We start from the raw sequence: 22,776 nt of genomic DNA, 5'->3' as shown, positions 1-22,776 counted from the left end.
GCAAGAATTGGTTCATATCAGTCCATAATTATATAAAGCCCCCATATAAACCGATTACCTGATTTGACCTCCGGTGCCTTTTGGAGAAGCAAAATTCATCCGATCTGTTTGAAATTTGGTACGTGGTGGTAGTATTTGATATTTAACAACCATGCCAAAAGTGGTCCATATCAGTCCACACCATTAGCGGCACACCTTCATCCGATCGTCCAAATTTTCGATGACGCTGAGGCATAATGGAGGTTTTATGCCGTTAATGTGCCGAATTATCTCATTCTTTAGCTCTTGAATTGTTGCTGGCTTATCGACGTACACCTTTTCTTTCAAATAACCCCAAAGAAAACAGTCCAACGGTGTCAAATCACATGATCTTGGGGGCCAATTGACATCGCCATTACGTGAGATAACACGGTCATTGAATTTGTTGCGCAAAAGAGCCATTGTTCCGTTAGCTGTGTGGCAAGTGGCACCGATCTGTGTAACGATCCAGCGCTTAGGGCCCTACTCCCTTAGAGAGTGGCTACCTATGTATTGCCGGGAAACCTCAGTCCTGGGGCGGTTCTTGCTCTCTGGGAGTAGGCACGGATACGTTGCCATAGAAGAAAACATATATCAAGGTAGCTCTTTTAGAAAAAAAGTAAAAAAAGGAAAAGAATACAACACAGTGAATTTAGGATGATGATGGATTGACGTGCGACCTACGATGAAAATCTGTCGCCTAGAAGACTAATCCCTCCCAGCCTATTCTGACGTGTTCGTCAGTCCCGACATTCTCTACTTACGAACCTACACCTTTCGTGAAAATAAGAAGTATTTCTAGAACATTTTTAACATATAATTACAAATATCGAAGTAACACTGGGATTTACCAATATAGTGAATATGACTATGTAAATAATAAGCATAGGTAAATGAAAAAGAAAAAAATACAGAATTATCGATTAAACGAATAATGAATTATAATTAGAAAATTGTAAAATGGATATGAGTATAAGCTGGTAATGATTATGGTTTAATAATAAAGTATAGTATATTGAGCCGATGCAAATTGAAATATTGAGAAACTGGGATAATTTTTATTTGGACTTACCAATCAAATCCAGCGACGTCATCAGGCCTGCGACTGCGGGATCGTTACTTCAAAAACATTGATTAATTGTTCATGAATATATTTCAGTCTTGCACAGCTCAAATCAATAGTGTATTTCGTGTAGTGCTACTTATATTGAATTTTATGCTATGAATAGGAAAGCTTAAATACTACGACTTAGAAATTATTTTTTTTTTGGAAGACCACGAGCGATCAGCAATCGACTGGTTAATGAAAAAATAGGATTAAGATCACTTCTGGTATCAAATTGTTAATGTTTCTATAAAAAAAACTGGGATTGAATTAAAATTATTGTTAGTCGAAGGAAATGTTTTGGTCAATTCTTGAATTTAAACGGCTTGTAATTCCAATTATGTAGCTCAGTTCTGGTCACCGCCGCTAACGGTGTCAAACCGACACCGTCTTGCAACTTCAAATAGTTCCCGGAACCCTGATCTGAATTGCATCTTGATTGAGCAATGACCATTTATTTTGTTACCAAAATTACCACTATGACAAGTCGAAATTACCACAAAGGAGGTAATCTCTCACGAAAGAGATTCAAGGAACGCAGAAATGCATTGTTTATCCTAAAGAAGTTAGGATCAGTCGACCCAAGCACGCTGTCGGCTAAACAAATGGGCTCAAGGAATTCTTGAGACTGGAAAAAGGGAACGATCGCCGGATGAGCTGCCATCCTCCAAAAGGGATCAAAGATCGTTTGCCTCAGTTGCTAAAGACAGCCTTGTGATGGCTATCATTAATAAAGGAGCATTGGACGGTATGGTTCCAAAGCAAAAATGGGGGGAAATTGAGAATGCTCTGTCTGTCGTCTACTCACAGGTGCTGGAAAAGTTTCCCGGCCCAGATCCTCGACACCAAGAGGCTGGTTGGTATCAAGGACGATTTAAGCTAGTCGCATTTGAGGGCCAGAGGTCTATAGAATGTTTTAAAGCTGCTCTGATACTAATTGGTGAAGTTTGGGAAGGTGCTGCTCTAGAGTTAGTCGAGAAGAAAGACATACCGGCTAGACCTAGAGCACATGCGTGGATACCTGCAAACCCTTCTGACCCTGAATCTATTTTAAACAGACTGAAACGATGCAATCCAGATCTTCCAACAGCTGATTGGAAGGTTGGCCGTTTGGATGAGGTGGATGGACCAAGACGGCATGCAGTGTTTATATTGAACACTCAGTCTTTGCCACATCTAACAAAGTCCCAGGGCCGTGTATGTTATGGCTTTCATTATATCCAAATGAAGGTATATAAAAACGATCAGCTAAAGGATTCAGAAATGGACAATCCTCTGCCTGAATCAGAAGTAAGCGGATCCTCTTGCGAAGTCGAGGAAGATACCAAAGTTGAAGACATGGATAGACACCGTATGCGAGAGGAGGTTTCTATTGCCTCAGAACTCACCAAAGTTGAACCTATGGTTATTGCGAGAGTCACCGAGATCTCTGAAGAGAACATTCTTGATGACTCGATTGAAGCGGCTGATGTGACGGTTGTTGAAAATCTCGATGGTCCTATGGATCCTCCAGATAAATGTTCATCATTGTAAGGCTGCATGTGCTGCCTTAAAAGTTCTCCTGATGAAAGGGGACATAGATATAGTTCTTATTCAAGAACCATATGTTTATAGAAACAAAATATGTGAATTAAGTATTCCGGGGTTCAAACTATTGCAGTATCCTGGTAATGATGTAAATCGAGCCTGTATAATTGCTAAAAACGAGCTCAACTTGTTTCTGCTTCCTTCAATGTGCAATACAGACACTGTCGTTGCCAGTTTAGAAATAGCCAAATGCAAATATTGGGTATCTTCGGTCTACATGGGACATGACAGGGAGATGCCTCCATATGCCGTTAAGACCTTAGTGGAGGAGTCACTGAAAACAAAGACGAAACTCATTATGGGATGCGATGCGAATGCACATCATAGTATATGGGGAAGTAGTGATACTAACGCAAGGGGAGAGTCGCTAATAGAGTTTATTTTGCGTACTAATCTGGTAGTTTGCAACGAGGGAGATGCCCCAACCTTTGTCACTAAAAACAAGCAAGAGGTTTTGGACATCACCTTGGCCTCGCAAGAACTGAATGAAATGATATCTGAGTGGCAGGTTTTAAGTGAACACAGCTTCTCAGATCATCGCTACATCAGTTTAAAATTTGATGTTCATATCACCAAGACCATATTTCCGCCAAATGTTAGGAAAGCTGACTGGAATAGGTATAGAGAATCGTTCAATATGATGATACCGGAAATAACAGACAAATATGAGAAATGTGCAAGATATCGAACACGCAGTGGAGCGGATTACTAAGGCCTTCAACATCTCACTGAAAGCTGCATGCCCTAGAGGAAAGCCAAGGGGGAAACATCGACCACCATGGTGGTCTACGGAATTAAGTAATATGAGGAAATCCTGCAGGAAGCTCTTTAACAAGGCAAAGTCCACCAGAGCCCCTGAGGACTGGGACGCTTACAAGAAGAATCTGAGAGGATACAAGCGAGAACTGAGAAAGGCTCAGCATAACTCTTGGAATGATTACTGCAGCAGTATTGAGAATACGTCCGAGGATTCCAGACTACGGAAGGTTCTAGCATCCATCAACTCCGCTCCAGGTTTCATTAAAACATCGGAGGGCAATTGGACAACGTCCAGTGAGGAGACGCTGGAGGTACTATTGGACACACATTTTCCTGGAAATCAGACGGTTGAACCATGTACTGGCGGTGCCACAGTTGCTCAGCGGTCGTTCCCTGTCGAGGAAATTGTATCGGAAACTAGAATAAGATGGGCGCTAAATAGCTTTGGACCATTCAAATCCCCTGGACCTGATGGAATTACTCCGGCGGAGTTACAAGCTGTAACTGACAAAATTATCCCCTGGTTGTCGGTGATATATAAAGGATGTATCAACTTATCATATATCCCAGGAAAGTGGAGGGAAACAAAAGTCGTTTTCATACCTAAAGCGGGAAAAGCCTCTCACTCGAGGGCGAAAGATTTCCGACCAATCAGCTTATCCTCATTCCTACTTAAGACTCTGGAGAGGATGATAGATATCTATCTTAGAACTAGCATCGATTCAAGTTTGTTCTCGAAACGACAGCATGCATACTCGAAGGGCAGGTCTACTGAGACCGCACTACATGAACTAGTCAGGAACAAATTCCCTTAATGTCATGCTGCATCTATTGCCTTTAGACATTTTGGCCAAACAGTCAGCTGCAACAACAGCTGTGCGGTTGCGCGAGCTATCGCTATGGTCGGAAAAAGGTTACGGTCACAGTTCTGTCCTCAAAATAATGCCAGATGTGCCTAACGTAGTGGATTACACTTGGCGAGTCCACTTTTCGACAAAAAGTTTGAGACTCTAATCCCCAACAGTGAGGCGTGGTGCACACAGACCCCGGGGAATAAAGAATATATAGATTTCTACACTGATGGCTCCAAATTGGATGGACAAGTGGGGTTCGGAGTATATTCTAATGATCTGGAACTTCGAATAGCGAAAAGATTACCTAATCACTGTAGTGTTTTTCAGGCTGAAATATTAGCAATAAGAGAGGTGGCGAATTGGCTGAGAAGTAATGTTCCAAAAAATGTGGGCATTAATATATACTCAGACAGTCAACCTGCAATAAAATCCTTGAATTCTGTGTTCCTCAACTCGAAAACGGCCATCGACTGCCGCAAATCTCTCAATGAGATGGCTGAGCAGTACAATATTCACCTAATATGGGTGCCTGGCCATAGGAACATACCGGGGAACTGCGAAGCGGATGAGTTGGCAAGGCTAGGGACTACCTTACATATTCCAGGGGAACTAGAATTTGTTGGTATGCCCCTAGCTACTTGCAAGCTCATGCTGCGTGAGAAGGCTGTTATGACGGCAAATGTTCGATGGGAGAATTGCAAGGGTTGTAACGACACCAAGCAAATATGGCCCCTTTTCAACTTAAACCGCACACTAGATATGCTAATGTTCTCGAGACGTCAGATATCACTCCTGATATCTGCTATAACGGGTCGCTGTCTGATAGGCGATTTTGCAAAAACTATTGGCGCGAAGTATAATGACTATTGTATGAGCTGTCATGATGCAGAGGAAAAAGAATCAATTAAACACCTCTTGTGTGAGTGTCCTGCATTTTGTGTAAAGCGCAAGCAACTTTTAGGAGCATATAGCTTCAGATTACTGGCGGATCTGGAAAACGTTAACTTAAGCAGTCTGCTAATGTTTTTTGAACAATCTGGTTGGTTCAACAAAGAAAAATAATCAAGAAGGTTCAGCGGTTAAAACTAGAAGTGCCCATATGTAATAGGTACTTTTAGTTAATGTGGTATCATAATGGACTGAATAGTCTAAGTGAGCCTGAATCTTAATCGGGCTGCCACTTTAACCTAACCTAACCTAATATCCGTAGTTCGCAATCAGTATTTTCCAAATATAATATTTTATATATTTATCTTTTCTATTAATTTTTTTCTAGCTTTTTTTTTTGTTCAGTTTGTGAATCCCATTGAATATATTCAAAATTTTTAAGTGAATCAAAAATTTTCCAATTTGACATTCATATATAGGATTTCATAGATTACTAGGTTTGTTTTCCCTTATTTTAATGTTTTTCCGAGGCTACTATGTTTCTAAGGTCCCCAATTGATTTATACAAGATGACACAAACCTGCTACACCTGCTGAAACCACATATCGTCCACATCCATATCTTCCAATTCGGGCTATAAAAAGTTCGTTATTAACTCAAGATAGCGAACACCATTCACAGTAACTGCCTGAGCGGCCTCATTTTGGAAAAAATACGGCCCGATGATGCCGCCAGCCCATAAACCGCACCAAACAGTCACTCTTTGTGGGGCATTGGTTTTTCGACAATCACTCTTGGATTCTCATTCGCCCAAATGCAGCAATTCTGTTTATTGACGAATCCACTGAGGTGAAAATGTGCCTCATCACTGAAGATGATTTTCTTCGAAAATTGATCATCCACTGTTGCCATTTCTTGGAACCATTCTGCCCATTCACGACGTCCATGGTTCAAATTGAGTAAGGCTGATGCGCTTTACAGACTATCAGTTATTCCGGACGGAATGTCGGTGTTTGTAAAGAATCTTACAGTGTGTCGGATCGAAATAGAGAAATATCAAATAAAATTCGGAAAAAAACTTGGCGTTTAGGTGTGGTTCACGTTCAACATATAAACCGATCCCAAGATTTGGATTTGGAGCCACTTGGAGGAGCAAATTTCATTCGAGTCAGTTGAAATTTGGTACATTGTGCTAGTATATGGCCGTTAACAACCATGCCTAACTAGGTCCATATCGGTCTATAGTTATATATATGTTAGCCCTCAGATAAATCGATCCCCAATCGCACAAAAATTGGTCCATATCAAGTTCATAATTGTATATAGCCCCCATATAAGCGGCCCCCATATTTCAATTCTGGCTCTCTACGTACCGTGCAAAATTCCATATAGATTCGTAATTATTTGTAGACTTACCTATACATACCTTTTTTGTCTAATATATACCACGTATGGACTAACTCACAATTTAGAAAACGATGTTGAGAAGTTTTAAGATGCCACAACCCAATTAATTCGATTGTGGATGACAGTCTTTCGTAGAAGTTTATACGCAAACCATGGTCGAGGGTACATAATATTCGGACTGGCCGAACTTACGGCCGTATGTACTTATTTTTAGACTATTTTATAATAAATATTTAATTAATGAAAATTAGATTCAAAAGTAAACAAGTGAGTAAAGTAGAAAGTTGGGCGGACCGACTATATTATACCCTAAACCACCCCTACTGACCTACTTTGTTTGTGGGGTATCAATGGTAGAGGTTTGGGGAAAAACAGCATTTCCATATGTAAACACATGGTACATGGTTATGGGAGTTTTATCACAATCTGAACAGAAATATCTGATATTAGGAGCTATGGTTGGTTCTAAATAAAAAGAGGAAATCGCTCATGTGGGTAATAAATCCAAATTTCTGAAAATAGGGCAATAGGTTTATGTAAGAGCTATATGTAAGTCTAAATATGATAGGCTAATACATGTACATTTGAAATTTGATCAACAATGGTTAATAAATAAGAGTATTATGGCCAAATTTGCGAAAACCGATCGATGCATATATGGGAGCTATATCTAAATCTGAATCGATTTGGATTATATTTTGTAGGTTTTGTTGACATTACACGCACAGAAAAAACATGTTTGTAAAAATAATTTTCGAGCGGAGAAAAATATATGTTGGCAATAAGCATTTAAATGGTTCTCAAATGCCGCAAACATGTTCTATTATTTAAATGATAGAATTTGAGACCATTATATGGTCAGGAAAATCATGTATCTGACCATTCAATTTTTTTACTTTTTTGCAGAGAAAAAATATTTTTATAGTTTACGTATAGACATGTCTACAACCATTACATGGCCATAAAGACCATGTACATTGTTTTCGTGACCATTTAATTTAATTTTTTTGCAGCGACAAGAATTTTATAAAAACATTGAGCAGGTACACACGATTTTCATTTTGCGCGTCAGTCGTGTGTTGATTGTTTCTTGGAATGGACGGAGAATACGGAATTATTGTGTTTTGTGTTAATTTATTTATTCAGAAATGGCACGTGGTTTTATGTGAATACCAAAAAGGAAATTGTAATTGAAAAAAATATACCTGGTTTTTGTTCTGCATTTTGATATATGGTATAATTTATTTTTATTTGCAGTTACATGATGTCTGCGTTTGTACATTTGATGGGCACGAAGTAAATATGGAATGATTACTTATTGTTGAAATTGAACCAAACTAGAGTGTGTAAAAATATGTGAAGTTTGCTTGCACGACATTATAAATACAAATAAACAATGAATTAGTTTATAAATAAATAAAAACAAATAAATAAAGTTGATTTTGTGTTTTCTTTTCTCAAGTGGCGTCCTTTTTTCGACGACGAAAAAAGTTTTTTCATAAAAATCAAAACATTTTAGGTTGTGACCATGTTCTTTTAACTAGAAGAAAAACATTTTTGACGAATAACATAACATTTTAGATCGTGACCATTGTCTTTTAATGGAAACAAAATTCTTTTTATCAATATAATAACATTTTAGATGAGGACAATTGTATTTTTCTTAGAACCATGTTCACTGAGCCAACATGGTTGCAGGTTAAAATGTTACATGGTCGCCGCAAAAATAGCTGCTATCATATTATTTTGCTCTTCGAATGTGATTGTGGCAATCATGTTTCTTCTCTGCGTGTACCTTGTGCTAAATTTGAGTAAGATCGGATAATAAATGAGGCCAATATGGTCAAAAATAAGGTTATAAAGTTATTTTTGAAAATCGGGCGTTACATATATGGGAGCTATAGCTAAATCTGAACCGATTTCGATGATTTTTTGCACATATATTGAGTACTATAGAAGATTAGAGTAAGCCAAATTTGAGTAAGATCGTTTGATAAATAAGGGTTTTATGGGCAATTTTGTGAAAATCGGCGATACATATATGTGGCAGCTATAGCTAAATCTGATCCGGTTTCGATGATTTTTTGCACATACGAGTATAGTAAGTGCTATTGAAGATTAGGATTGGCCCACTTTGAGTCAGATCGGTTGATAAATAACGGACTTCCTGCAAAATTTGGGTAAATCGGGCGATGCATATATGTGGGAGATATATTAGCATGCCCGCCTTGCATACACAGAGTCGTGGGATCGAACCCAGTTTCGACCAAACACCAAACATTTTTTCAGCGGTGGATTATCCCAATGGTGACATTTCTGAGTGTTTCAAAGCTTATCTAAGTGGTTTCACTACAATGTGAAACGCTGTTCGGACTCGGCTATAAAAAGGAGGTCCCTTGTCATTGAGCTAAACATACACTGGTAGAAAAAGTTTCGTTATATTAATGAAATGTGTCATTAAAATTGAGCCAATGAAAAAAATTCATTGATATAACGAAATTTTTCGTTATTATAACGAATTTTCTGTTAGTCAACGAAACGTTTCGTACTATTAACGAACATTTTCATTGTCTTAATGAAAATGTTTCGTTATATCAATGAAACATTATCGTTGGCTCAATTTTAATGAAATTTTCTTTGTGTGTAGAATCGGGCAGCACTCAGTGATAAGAGATAAGTTCACCACTGTGGTATCACAATGGACTGAATAGTCTAAGAGAGCCTGAAATATCGGGCTGCCACTATACCTAACCTAACCTATATCTGAAACTGAACCAATTTCGAAGAAATTTGGCACACTTAAAGTGTGGTCAATTGGATTACTTTGTGGCAAATTTGATGTCGATCGGTTAGTAAATGAACGCAATCTGACCCATTTATCGAAATCGGGCGATACATATATATGTGAGCTATATCTAAATTTGATCCGATTTTTTCCAAATTCATTAGCGTTCGTTCCTGTACCAAAAAAACGCCACATATCAAATTTAATCAAAATCGGTTAATAATAACAACAAATACATGGATGAACGGACCAAGCGCTAGATCGACTCGTGATTGAACCAGAAAATTTTTTTTTTATGTGTAGGCACATTTATAGTAAAATGAATTTTCATAAAGTAAAACAGAGAAATCGATGCCAGATATGGCTATATCCAACTTTAATAACAGGTTGGCTGATAAGTCCCCGGTCTGACACATAGATGGCGTCGCTAGTATTAAATGCATATTATTTTTATATAGTACCAACCTTCAAATGATTCGTGTCAAAATTTGACGTCTGCAAGTCAATAAGTTTGTGAGATAGAGCGTCTTTTGTGAAGCAACTTTTGTTATTGTGATAAAAATGGAAAAAAAGGAATTTCGTGTTTTGATAAAATACTGTTTTCTGAAGGGAAAAAATACGGTGCAAGCAAAAACTTGGCTTGATAATGAGTTTCCGGACTCTGCCCCAGGGAAATCAACAATCAATTTGTTATGCAAAATTCAAGCGAGGTGAAATGAGCACGGAGGACGGTGAAAGCAGTGGACGCCCGAAATAGGTGGTTACCGACGAAAACATCAAAAAAATCCACAAAATGATTTTGAATGACCGTAAAATGAAGTTGATCGAGATAGCAGAGGCCTTAAAAATATCAAAGGAACGTGTTGGTCATATCATTCATCATTATTTGGATATGCGGAAGCTCTGTGCAAAATGGGTGCCGCGCGAGCTCACATTTGACCAAAAACAACAACGTGTTGATGATTCTGACCGGTGTTTGCAGCTGTTAACTCGTAATACATCCGAGTTTTTCCGTCGATTTGTGACAATGGATAAAACATGGGTCCATCACTACACTCCTGAGTCCAATCGATAGTCGGCTGAGTGGACAGCGACCGGTGAACCGTCTCCGAAGCGTGGAAAGAGTCAAGAGTCCGCTGGCAAAGTAATCGCCTCTGTTTTTTGGGATGCGCATGGATTAATTTTTATCGATTATCTTGAGAAGGGAAAAACCATCAACAGTGACTATTATATGGCGTTATTGGAGCGTTTGAAGGTCGAAATCGCGGCAAAACGGCCCCATATGAAGAAGAAAAAAGTGTTGTTCCACCAAGATAACGCACCGTGCCACAAGTCATTGAGAACGATGGCAAAAATTCATGAATTGGGCTTCGAATTGCTTCCCCAACCACCGTATTCTACAGATCTGGCCCCCAGCGACTTTTTCTTGTTCTCAACTTCAAAAGGATGCTCGCAGGAAAAAATTTGGCTGCAATGAAGAGGTGATCGCCGAAACTGAGGCCTATTTTGAGGCAAAACGGGAGCAGTACTACCAAAATGGTATCAAAAAATTGGAAGGTCTTTATAATCGTTGTATCGCTCTTAAAGGGAACTATGTTGAATAATAAAAACAAATTTTGACAAAAAATGTGTTTTTCTTTGTTAGACCGGGGACTTATCAGCCAACCTGTTATATAATAAAATAGATTTCAATATTAAATTTTTTCACAAATATTAGTTTATTGGTACCACAAAATTATGACTTTGAAAAGTCTATGTAAAGGATAATTATAAAAGTATTATCGTCCATCATCAGCATATATATATTTACTGGGTCAAATGGCATTCTCATTTAAAACTACTGAAAAATCAGATGAAAATTGTGGTTTGTAAATAGTCAAGAAGTAAAATCAAGAGATCAGTTCATATGATGGTTATACCGAATATTGTTAAGAATAGCATTAGATTTTAAATTTCTACAACTTTTCCTTAACTAATATCGGTCTATTGGATCACTACAAAATAGGTTAATACCCCAGCAACAAAAAAAGAGCTTACAAAAAAGTAGTTTGAATCCCCAATCTGTGCTCCGGAAATAGTGCAAACTTGGATCATATCCAATAAATTTTACATGGACTTGTCATAGGACGGAAGTACTCCACTTTTAGCACACTCAGTCACAACCTTTTATGACACCACGGAATGACATTTTATGTTAACTACTTCCTGAGATGTTCATTATTATTATGAGTGAAAAACTATAGAATATATTTTTCTAAAAAATATATATTTTTCTAAAAAAAAATTTTACATCATTTTTATTTTGTTATTTTCGGCATATATTTTTGTATAAGTATTTTTTCCCATTAAAAATCAACAAAACATAAACATTTTGGTAATTTGCCAAAACCTTCTCTTTACACTTTCACCCAAATGAAGAATGTGTCTGCTTAATATGGCCAAAAATCAATACATATTTCCATGCCAATTTTTTATACCTACCGTCCTTTGATGGCAAAACAAAAGACTTAAGACACGAACATTGCTGAATACCTATGGAAGAAGCCTTTATATACATATATAATTTGGATTACAATTTTTTGTTCTACGCCATTATAGTATCGCTTATATACCATCTTAATGCCCAAAACAATTTAAAATAATTTGTCACAAACTACTCTATTATATGCCGATAAGATATTTAAGGGTAATTAACCTTCCATAGTCGAAATAAAAAAACTCAACAACCGCAACAGAACTCAAGCACATTTACAATACGAGTTTTGTTACTGAGCTCTGAGAACAATTAAGCAAAATGCTCAAGAAGCAAATAAACCAAAAATGTTGTACATTACACATAAAAACCAGAAGCTTATATAATTACAATTAAAAAAAGCAGAGAACATATATAATCCTATATACAAGCAACTAACAAATCACTACTGAATATTGTGTTTTGTACAAATAGATAAAAGTTGTCATTTATATTTTTTTTTGGTTGGGTTTTTGGAAGTTCTTGTATTTTCGAAACCGTTAGATTGTATTTCTTCTACTTTTTTTCCTTCCATGGTAGTTCGAAGCTTATGAACGTGTGAAATGTACTTCGTTGTTTTTTTTTTTTCATGGTAGAATATTTGTCGTCGTTGAATGAAGCCATCCATTCATCTATGCGACCCACCAAGTTGAGCCATTAAGTTAGTAAATCATTAAGCGGAACTAGCTGGGGAAGTCGGATTCTTTGTAGGGAACTTTGCAAATGCGCCCAAGTCACAAATACGTTTACATATATGTGTACGAGTATAAGTGTGTGCATGTAGTGTGAAATTACATAAAAAAAAATTCTACAACAGAATAACATGACAACATCATAATCGTCATGACACAGTGACGTAATATCACAATGACATTGACAGTGAGAACTAGAGTTCAATGAGTATGTTTTTGTCGAAAATGACAAAAAAGACTTGGTGGTGAACAACAACAGTTTTTGTTTTATTGCTACGTTTAATGATGTGAAAATTATTGCGACAATGAAAAAATCAGAATAGCGTGCAAATTGCAATTTTGGAAAATGATGTGGAAAATGTTTCCAAAAATTCAGGGTTGTAGACATTGTAGAGAAAATCAATGGTAGATATAAAGAGTAAAGTGTTATAACGTGGCAAAACTTCGGTTTTTAGGGGTTTCTTCCAGGTCCACGAATAATTGGTAGACCATCGATTGGAGGTACACGATATGGCTTAATTGTGTGACATTTTGATATATTTGACGCTGTTTAAGAGGGATAGGGATAACTTCAAAACATAATTCTTTTTTTATACCCACCTCCATAGAATGGTGACGGGGTATAATAAGTTTGTCATTCTGTTTGTAACCCATCGAAATATCGATTTCCGACTATATAAAGTATATATATTCTTGATGAGGGAGAAATTCTGAGACGATGTAACCATGTCCGTCTGTCTGTTGTAATCACACTACAGTCTTCAATAATGAAGCAATCATGCTGAAATTTTCCAGAAACTCGTCTTTTGTCTGCAGACAGGTCAAGTTCGAAGATGGTCTATATCGGTTCAGGTTTTAATATAGTCCCCATATAAACCGACCTCCCAATTTTACTTCTTGGGCTTCTAGAATCCGTAGTTTTTATCCAATTTTAGGACCACAAAGTAGTGTGCCAAAAATGATGAGTATCGGTCCATGGTTTGGTGTAGCCCCCATATAGACCGATCTTCCAATTTTACTTCTTGGGCTTCTAGAATTCGTAGTTTTTATTCAATTTGCACAGAAAATAATATTATAATTTTTGAGCTAACAATAAATTGTTGTTACAGAAAATTTTTAAGTTCAACAAAATTTTTGTTGATATAACAAACTGTTTGTTGATATAACAAAATTGGTTGCTAAAGTGACTAAAATCGTAATTGTATTTACAAATTACGTTATTAGCTCAAATTTAAACATAATTTTAATGGTATTGACAATCAAATTAATTGATATTGTTTTGTGTGTGCCTGAAATTGGAAATCTAGAGGTATTTTAGGACCACAAAGTGGTGTGCCAAAAATGGTGAGTATCGGCCAATGTTTTAGTATAACCCCCATATAGACCGATCTCCCGATTTTACTTTTTGGGCTTGTAGAAACTGTAGTTGTTGTTTTTGGTATATCCCCTTATAGACTGATCTCCCGATTTAATTCCTTGGGCTTCTAGAAACCGTAGTATTTTTTGTGATTTGCCTGAAATTGTAAATATACTGGTATTTTAGACCTACAAAAGTGTGTATCGGATTTAGTTTCTATAGGTCCATTTGGTAAGTCCTCCATATACACCGATTTCACTTTTAGAGAGCTTGAAGCTGAAGGTAAAATTTCAGTAATCATTTGAATCATGGGAATACACATCTACAGATTCTAGATTTCAAATCAAGGCGTTATTTCGTCAGCTTCTTGCACACTTATACGAGGTGTTTATGATTCCTCTAAAACTCAAATAAAAATGGTTCTTATAAACCCATGGTTCTTATAAATGGTTAAATAAATCTGTTCTAGCCTCATAGGTAGAATCGTTTAATTTATCTTCGTGATGCGTACTGGTTGAACTGATGTGCTCGGGGAGAATATCTGTCATCATACCCCCTGAAATTCTATAAAAAAAAATCGCTTCTTTAACATATGTTCCAAACATATTTTGCAGGAAGCACATATATTATTGGATACTGCCGAAACATTAATATGTTTGTTTTATGTGAACATACTATATGTCTGGAAGCATTTTGAGCCCAAAAATATTATATGCTTGGGAGAATTTTTCCCAAAGACTCATTGTGCTCATTCCCTAACATACTCGTAATTTTGCACTTCCACGAAATTTTTTAGTTTTTGGCTCCTTTTTCTGTAATACAAATATTGTTGAAGAAATTATTCACTTTTATAAATTTTACCTTTCGCCTGCACGGAGAATCGAACCGAGGACCATACAGTTTGTAAGCCAACACACTATCCACTGGGCTACGTAGCTGTTATAGTCACCAGTAGATAATTATCGTTATAAGTTACATTTATATAGCATAGTTTGCAGCGCCCACGAGCCCATGCAAACATAACATTATTTAACAGAAACATACATTTGTTTGCCATGTGGAGCAGTGGTTAGCATGTCTGCCTTGCATGAAAAGGGTCGTGGGTTCAATCCCTGCTCCGACCGAACATTTTTTTTTGTTTGTTTTTGTTTTAATTTACACATTTATATTTATACTATATTATTTTTTTTTTTTAAATGAAACTTCGAAATGTGCGTTATTAAAGATTTATAGTCAGTAACAGCGCTTGATATAAACGAAATTGACAGATTTTTGGATAAAATATTATTTTTTATTGCAAAAATAACAATCGTGTAATAAAAAACTGTTTTTGTACAAAACTTTAAAATTTGGAAGGAATTCAAAAACTAACAAAAGAAGAACGTGGAGTCGAGTATAAACATACATACATAATTTTATAATATAAACATAAATTTATTTAGGAGTGAACAGTTTTTTACTAGCATTTAACACCATCGCTCTAAAATTCCTTTTATTTTTCTTTAATAATTCATTTTAAAGAAAATAAACTTTTTAAATTGTTTTAGCTGTAAAACTCGAACTTAATGCCCGCTTTTATATTTGATGGTGTCCGTCAACTCCTCGTGGACTACTTTTTAATAAAGAGGAACTAAAGTTTGTTTTTTTACATTTTCACTATTTCCTCCTTATTTTATTTTACTGTCCCAACTCTAAAAAGAGTATAGTGCCCTTTCGTTATTTTTATGAAGACCCCTGATTTCTTTTAACGAACCAAGAAAAAAATTGTGCCCATAATGCCAAAATGATAAACAAAACACATGTCCACACATACATAAAATGCTGCTCTCAAGGCGAAAACATAAGCTGTTTGTTTTTCAAATGTCTATTCTCTTGGTTCCGAATGTATACTCTCTTTATTCAAATTAAATAATTTTTAGACTTAAACATATCAAATGTTTGGCCTTATCATAAAACAGTTTTCCGAAACAACATACAAGCGGTTTCACAGAAATTGTTCTCTTTTGACTCTTTTGCTGTGTTATATTGATATCTTTCGTCAACTCTCCCGGTTTCCATATAAACTGTATTTTCTATCCGATTTGTCTGAAATTTCAAATATGCAATTATTTTTGCACCTTTAAGAGGTGTGTCGAAAATAGTTCGTATCGGTTCATGTTTTGGTATAGCCGCCATATAGACCGATCTCCCGATTTTGCTTCTTGGGCATCTAGAAACTGTATTATCTATCCGATTTGCCTGAAATTGAAAATCTAGAGGTACTTTAGGACCATAAAGAGGTGTGTCGAAAATGGGATGTATCGGTCCATGTTTTGGTATAGGCCCCATATAGACCGATCTCCCGATTTTGCTTCTTGGGCGTCTAGAGACTATATTTTCTAGCCGATTTGCTTGAAATTGAAAATCTAGAGGTATTTTAAGATCACAAATAGGTGTGTCACAAATGGTGGCTACCGGTTCATGTTTTGGTATAGCCCCCATATAGACCTAACTCTAGGACTTCTGGAATCCGGCTGACCACAAATAGGTCAGCCGAATATGGTATGGTTAGAAAACGATGTGAAGGAGTTTTGAGATACCTTGCCTTCTGTAAGTATTACCACCGATTGGGCATGACAGTCTTTAGTAGAAGCTTCTACGCTATCCATGGTGGAGGGTAGATAAGTTTCGGCCTGGCCGATTAAACGCATTCCGCATTCCCAAGTGTATAGATCTTAATGGGTAATATTTTGAAAAATAATAAAGCGTGTTTGGTGATTAATATTGGTGTTTGTTCTCTAATTCCAAAATATCAAAGGCAATCCTCGTAAAATAAGTACTTCCTATTCAGTTTAGTAGCTATTCGCTGCTATTAACGAAATTTTTCGCAATAGCCATGTACAACTTTATTTCTTTACTCACATAGCTAAAGGTGGATGAAAGTGATTTCAACGTATGTTACGACGGAGCATCTGCCTGAGATCATCACATAAATATTTATGCAGCTTACATGTAATCTACCAACGAAGAAAAGTTTTTATATTCAATCCTTTATCAAACACATTTGCTATACATCTGTCTTTAACAAGGATCAACTAATTGTTATGTTGTAAAAAGGAAACATGGTAACTTCCTTTTTGCTTGGCATTTGGTGGGCAATAAAATAAGACCCTGTGCTGAGAGTATAATTTGTAACAATTTGCAAGCCAATCAATTAGAAACTGCAAGACATGAAGATATATTGCATGCAGACGCCAAGAGAAATTGAAGATGGTCAAATTTCTGGCCTCCCCAAGAAAGTAAGAAAGGATATTTGTTGTCATGCCAGCATCGCCATCATCATCATTACCATCATCTGCAATGGTTAAATATCCATACTTAAGACCCGAGATTGTGTGTAATACACCATTCCACCATTTTTTGTGAATTGTTGAAGAGCACTTAAATGCCCCCAATATACCTTTAATTTACCACCCGATCAACAAGGAATCGAGAATCAAGAATAAATTGACATTGAAGGTGCAACTAACCCAAGCTACAGCTGCTTGTTAAAAATAAACCGAAGGAGCAAAGAAAGGACTTGCATAAGAAAGGCCAACGTCAATGTTTTTGTAAGTCAAATTGCATTTAAATGAAGTGCATTTGCAGCATAATGAAACTTTTGCACATCTTTAAAATAAGCACCTTGCTAATGCGCCTTAACTTAATGAGAGCCTTACTTACAATTCCCAAAAAATGAGCGAAAAACCCAAACACGTATCTTAAAAAAGGACATATCGCAGGACCATCCAGAAAAATAAAATACTTACCTGTAAATATACTGCCTCCTGGTGTCGATCTCCTGCTCAATGAGATAAAAAGGAACATTGCCCAATTCCTTAAATGACCATAATAACTATGTGCATTGCTATCAATTCCCAAAATTTAAAGAAAAAAAATATCTCTTTGCGTGCATTTATTTCCTTCTTACCTTTGTTGATTGCAATGCAAGCCAAACAAGCGAAATCAACGCCTAACAAAGGTCCAAAGTGGTTAAGTTGGTCGGAAATGAAATTATTGCAAGTGCTCCAAATAATTGGTATTATTTGAGGCTAAACCACACAAACTACATTCAAAGAATACTTTGATACCGCAAAGTAGTTTGATATGCACACGTAAGATGTGTCAATACAGAGGTAGGTATGATAAGAAAAGTTAGAAGCATATGGATAGAGAAATCTCACATCATTGCTGATGAAAGCCATGGAATACGCAATAAAAACAAGGAAGTCGGGCCAATTATATTATATCCTGCACCACATTTTCGATAGCATATCCAATGTGTTGGGAGCTATATATAAAGGTTTATGTTAGGTTAGGTTAGGTATAGTGACAGCCGGATATTTGAGGCTCACTTAGACTATTCAGTCCATTGTGATACCACAGTGGTGAACTTCTCTCTTATCACTGTGTGCTGCCCGATTCTATGTTAAGCTCAATGACAAGGGACCTCCATTTTATAGCCGAGTCCGAACGGCGTTCCACATTGCAGTGAAATCACTGAGAGAAGCTTTAAAACCCTCAAAATATATCACCAGCATTACTGAGGAGGGATATCCACCGCTGAAAAACTTTTTGGTGTTTGGTCGATACTGGGTTTGAACCCAAGACCCTGTGTATGCAAGGCGGGCATGCTAACCATTGTACCACGGTGGCTCCCTAGGTTAGGCTGGGTTTATGTACCCATATACACATATTTAAATCTGACCAGATCTGGACAACATTTGTCAGAGACTTTAAATTTAAGTCGGCTAATGCCCTGGGGTGGAACACAATCTTATTAAAAAACAAGTAAGTAAAGTCTAAAGTCAGGCGGGGCCGACTATATTATACCCTTCACCCCTATGTAGGCCAAAATTTGTGTTACCATCTCAACTACTACACATTTAGGTTAGGTTAGGTTAAAGTGGCAGCCCGATTAAGATTCAGGCTCACTTAGACTATTCAGTCCATTGTGATACCACATTGACTAAAAGTACCTATTACATATGGGCACTTCTAGTTTTAACCGCTGAACCTTCTTGATTATTTTTCTTTGTTGAACCAACCAGATTGTTCCAAAAACATTAGCAGACTGCTTAAGTTAACGTTTTCCAGATCCGCCAGTAATCTGAAGCTATATGCTCCTAAAAGTTGCTTGCGCTTTACACAAAATGCAGGACACTCACACAAGAGGTGTTTAATTGATTCTTTTTCCTCCGCATCATGACAGCTCATACAATAGTCATTATACTTCGCGCCAATAGTTTTTGCAAAATCTCCTATCAGGCAGCGACCCGTTATAGCAGATATCAGGAGTGATATCTGACGTCTCGAGAACATTAGCATATCTAGTGTGCGGTTTAAGTTGAAATGGGGCCATATTTGCTTGGTGTCGTTACAACCCTTGCAATTCTCCCATCGAACATTTGCCATCATAACAGCCTTCTCACGCAGCATGAGCTTGCAGGTAGCTAGGGGCATACCAACAAATTCTAGTTCCCCTGGAATATGTAAGGTAGTCCCTAGCCTTGCCAACTCATCGGCTTCGCAGTTCCCCGGTATGTTCCTATGGCCAGGAACCCATATTAGGTGAATATTGTACTGCTCAGCCATCTCATTGAGAGATTTGCGGCAATCGATGGCCGTTTTCGAGTTGAGGAACACAGAGTCCAAGGATTTTATTGCAGGTTGACTGTCTGAGTATATATTAATGCCCACATTTTTTGGAACATTACTTCTCAGCCAATTCGCCACCTCTCTTATTGCTAATATTTCAGCCTGAAAAACACTACAGTGATTAGGTAATCTTTTCGCTATTTGAAGTTCCAAATCATTAGAATATACTCCGAAACCCACTTGTCCATCCAATTTGGAGCCATCAGTGTAGAAATCTATATATTCTTTATTCCCCGGGGTCTGTGTGCACCACGCCTCACTGTTGGGGATTAGAGTCTCAAACTTTTTGTCGAAAAGTGGACTCGCCAAAGTGTAATCCACTACGTTAGGCACATCTGACATTGTTTTGAGGACAGAACTGTGACCGTAACCTTTTTCCGACCACAGCGATAGTTCGCGCAACCGCACAGCCGTTGTTGCAGCTGACTGTTTGGCCAAAATGTCTAAAGGCAATAGATGCAGCATGACATTAAGGGAATTTGTTCCTGTCTTGCTGAATGCGCCTGAAGTACACAAACACGCCATACGCTGAACTTTATCTAAACCAGTCGGTTTCTGAAGTGCCGGCCACCAGACTACAACACCATATAGCATTATAGGTCTAACCACTGCCGTGTATAGCCAATGCACAATTTTTGGTTTTAGTCCCCACTTTTTTCCTATTGCCTTTTTGCACGAGTACAAAGCTACAGTTGCCTTCCTCGCCCTTTCTTCAATATTAAGCTTAAAGTTCAGCTTCCTGTCCAAAATAACGCCAAGGTATTTTGCACAATCACTAAAGGGAATTTCAATACCCCCTAAGGAAATAGGCCTAACCGTGGGAGTTTTGCGATCTTTGCAGTACATGACTAATTCTGTCTTTGCGGGATTTACCCCAAGACCATTATCTTTCGCCCATTTTTCAGTCATCCGGAGGGCCCTCTGAATAATATCTCTGATTGTGGATGGGAATTTTCCCCTGACTGCCAGAGCTACATCATCTGCGTATGCCACCACTTTTATCCATTCTTTTTCTAGAGTAACCAGAAGGCTATTTATAGCAACATTCCAAAGAAGAGGTGATAGAACTCCTCCTTGGGGAGTGCCTCTGTTCACATACTTTTGTATGTTTGCTTGTCCTAGTGTGGCTGAAATACGTCTCTTCATTAGCAGTTCGTCTAACAGCCTGAGTATACATGGATCAACATCCAGAGTTGTCAGTCCATTTAATATCGAGCTCGGATGGACATTATTGAACGCCCCTTCGATGTCTAGAAACGCCACGATTGTGTATTCTTTGACAGATAGTGAGCTTTCAATAAAGCTGACTAGTTCATGTAGTGCGGTCTCAGTAGACCTGCCCTTCGAGTATGCATGCTGTCGTTTCGAGAACAAACTTGAATCGATGCTAGTTCTAAGATAAATATCTATCATCCTCTCCAGAGTCTTAAGTAGGAATGAGGATAAGCTGATTGGTCGGAAATCCTTCGCCCTCGAGTGAGAGGATTTTCCCGCTTTAGGTATGAAAACGACTTTTGTGTCCCTCCACTTTCCTGGGATATATGATAAGTTGATACATCCTTTATATATCACCGACAACCAGGGGATAATTTTGTCAGTTACAGCTTGTAACTCCGCCGGAGTAATTCCATCAGGTCCAGGGGATTTGAATGGTCCAAAGCTATTTAGCGCCCATCTTATTCTAGTTTCCGATACAATTTCCTCGACAGGAAACGACCGCTGAGCAACTGTGGCACCGCCAATACATGGTTCAACCGTCTGATTTCCAGGAAAATGTGTGTCCAATAGTACCTCCAGCGTCTCCTCACTGGACGTTGTCCAATTGCCCTCCGATGTTTTAATGAAACCTGGAGCGGAGTTGGTGGATGCTAGAACCTTCCGTAGTCTGGAAGCCTCGGACGTATTCTCAATACTGCTGCAGTAATCATTCCAAGAGTTATGCTGAGCCTTTCTCAGTTCTCGCTTGTATCCTCTCAGAATCTTCTTGTAAGCGTCCCAGTCCTCAGAAGCTCTGGTGGACTTTGCCTTGTTAAAGAGCTTCCTGCAGGATTTCCTCATATTACTTAATTCCGTAGACCACCATGGTGGTCGATGTTTCCCCCTTGGCTTTCCTCTAGGGCATGCAGCTTTCAGTGAGATGTTGAATGCCTTAGTAATCCGCTTCACTGCGTATTCGATATCTTGCACAGTGCTCATATTTGTCTCTGGCATTTCCGGTATCATCATATTGAACGATTCCCTATACCTATTCCAGTCAGCTTTCCTAACATTTGGCGGAAATATGATCTTGGTGATATGAACATCAAATTTGAAACTGATGTAGCGATGATCTGAGAAGCTGTGTTCACTTAAAACCTGCCACTCAGATATCATTTCATTCAGTTCTTGCGAGGCCAAGGTGATGTCCAAAACCTCTTGCCTGTTTTTAGTGGCAAAGGTTGGGGCATCTCCCTTATTGCAAACTACCAGATTAGTACGCAAAATAAACTCTATTAGCGACTCTCCCCTTGCATTAGTATCACTACTTCCCCATATACTATGATGTGCATTCGCATCGCATCCCATAATGAGTTTCGTCTTTGTTTTCCGTGACTCCTCCACTAAGGTCTTAACGGCATATGGAGGCATCTCCCTGTCATGTCCCATGTAGACCGAAGATACCCAATATTTGCATTTGGCTATTTCTAAACTTGCAACGACAGTGTCTGTATTGCACATTGAGGGAAGCAGAAACAAATTGAGCTCGTTTTTAGCAATTATACAGGCTCGATTTACATCATTACCAGTATACTGCAATAGTTTGAACCCCGGAGTACTTAATTCACATATTTTGTTTTTGTAAACATATGGTTCTTGAATAAGAACTATATCTATGTCCCCTTTCGTCAGGAGAACTTTTAAGGCAGCACATGCAGCCTTACAATGATGAAGATTTATCTGGAGGATCCGTAGGACCATCGAGATTTTCAACAACCGTCACATCAGCCGCTTCAATCGAGTCATCAAGAATGTCCTCTTCAGAGATATCGGTGACTCTCGCAATAACCATAGGTTCAACTTTGGTGAGTTCTGAGGCAGTAGAAGCCTCCTCACGCATACGGTATCTATCCATGTCTTCAAATGTCTTGGTATCCCC

The sequence above is a fragment of the Haematobia irritans genome, chromosome 3 (assembly GCF_050003625.1).
Source record: "Haematobia irritans isolate KBUSLIRL chromosome 3, ASM5000362v1, whole genome shotgun sequence".
Classification (NCBI taxonomy): domain Eukaryota; kingdom Metazoa; phylum Arthropoda; class Insecta; order Diptera; family Muscidae; genus Haematobia; species Haematobia irritans.
Note: the sequence above shows the minus strand (reverse complement) of the source record.